We start from the raw sequence: 2,432 nt of genomic DNA, 5'->3' as shown, positions 1-2,432 counted from the left end.
AGGCCAAATGGTGTTGGGTACAAACAAAGTCCCACATCAGAAAAATTGAGAGATGGAAATGAATTTATATATACATAAGATACCTTCATTGATAAGAGGCTTTTTGGAGTGGCACCAAAAGCAAATTCGTGAGGGCTTGGCCTAAAGCGGACAATATCTTATCAATGTGGAGACTTATGTGTATGTGCGAGTATTAAACCTCCTTACAAATGACCGGGCTCAGACGAGTACGTCCCTTCATGATCGGGTGAAGCCCTGGAAGGTGGGCCAGTGGCCGATAGCTTGGAAGTGAATCATGAGAGGTGGAGAGCAAGAGATGCTTAGTGTTTGACCATGGATTGTGAGAGAGAAGTGTTGACCATGGTGTACTCAAGGATAAGAAAGAAAAAGACTTCCACTGTAGGAGAGGGGTGGTCCTTTGTTTGAAGGGAGGATGTTGGGTACAAACAAAGTTCCACATCAGAGAAAATCAGAGATGGAAAAGGATTTATATACACATAAGATACTTTCATTAATAAGAGGCCTTTCGGAATGGTACCAAAAGCAAATCCGTGAGGGCTGGGCCCAAAGCGGACAATATCTTTTCAATGTGGAGACTTATGTGTATGTGTGAGTGTCGAACCTCCCTACAAATGGTTGAGGCCAAATGGCTAAGTTCTAATGGTTGAGTCAAAATTTCAAGACTGAAAAATTGATAGAAAAATTGAGATTGAGAGGTGGTCCTTTGTTTGAGGGGAGGATGTTGGGTACAAACAAAGTCCTAGATCAGAAAAAAATGAGAGACGAACATGGGTTTATATACACATAAGATATCTTCATTTATAAGAGACCTTTTAGAGTGGTACCAAAAGCAAATCCGTGAGGGCTTGATCCAAAACGGACAATATCTTATCAATGTGAAGACTTATGTGTATATGTGAGTGTCAAACCTCCCTACAAATGGTTGAGGCCAAATGACTAAGTTCTAATGGTTGAGCCAAAATTTCAAGACTGAAAAATTGACAGAGAAATTGAGATCAAGAGATTGAGGCTAAAAAGTTAAGACCAAATGGTAGATGCCGAAAGATTGAGACTGAAAGGTTGAAGTCGAATGATTATGGCCAAATGATTGAAACCGAAAGGTTGAGACCAAATTATTAAGGCCAAATTATTGAGACTAAATGGTTGAGGCCAAAATATTAAGGCCAAATTCTTTATAAACTTATTAATCATTTAATACATAAGTGAATATATATATATATATATATATATATATATATATATATATATAAAAATAAAGTGAAAGCAGAAATCCAATGGATAGGTTGGGGCAACAATATTATAAAAAATACTTAAAAAAAACTAAAATACTGGCAATTTGAAACGAAATATAGTTCCAGATCCATGTATTCTTTTTGTACTATCTTTTTTGTACTAGATTCAATTAAATTGGAACGAAATCTTTCATCATTTTTNAGAGGCATGGCACTAGGTGTATGTGAACTTTTGTGGATTAAAAATGTGTTACCAGATTTGGGATTTAAACCAAATGAAGCTATGAGTTTGTACTGTGACAATACTTCGGCTATTGCAATTGCTCATAATCCTGTTCAACATGATAGAACAAAGCATGTGGAGATTGATAGACATTTCATCAAAGAGAAGATTGAAGCTGGAATAATTTCCTTTCCTTTTATAAGATCAGAGTTACAGTTGGCTGATGTTCTCACCAAAGGAGTGTCAAGAACATTGTTTGATGAGTCTCTATTCAAGTTGGGAATGTGTGATATTCATGCATCAACTTGAGTAGGGGTGTTAAGATATGCTAAATATTCTATTAAAGGATATTAGGCAATCAAATGTTGTGTTAGTTATAATTTAGATATTATTTTAATTTGTGCAGATTTGTGCACCTGTCATTCCTATAATTGATGAAAAATTATAAGATCCTTATATGCATATATATGATACTCTACTCTTTGAAATAATACATTAGAATTATTCTTTAAACCTTTTATTAAAGATTAATACATCATTTGAATAAAATTATACAGAGAAAAAAATTAAACTAATAATCATTTGAATTAAATATATATCTTTCTTCTTTTAAACTTCAATATATCTTAGATGGTGATAAACAAAATTAATCACACAGACAATAAATTATTATATTATAGCAAATTAAATGTTTTTATGTACCTGTAGTGGTAAAATTACACATACGAGAATGAATTAGAAAAATAAAAGTACATAAGTAAAAATTATCAAAACAATATTCTAAAAAATAAAAATAGACAACAAATAATGATTGCATACATCATTGAATGAAATCATACAAAGAGAAAATGTATAATTAAAGGTATGATAAGATTGAAAGTATCTTTAAGTATAAGAGAACTTGTTAGATATCAAACAAATCAAGCCCTTCAAACATATCAAAAATTGCTTTAGTG

Source organism: Vigna radiata, unplaced genomic scaffold, assembly GCF_000741045.1.
Source record: "Vigna radiata var. radiata cultivar VC1973A unplaced genomic scaffold, Vradiata_ver6 scaffold_184, whole genome shotgun sequence".
Taxonomy (NCBI): Eukaryota; Viridiplantae; Streptophyta; class Magnoliopsida; order Fabales; family Fabaceae; genus Vigna; species Vigna radiata.
This window is presented reverse-complemented; position numbering follows the sequence as displayed.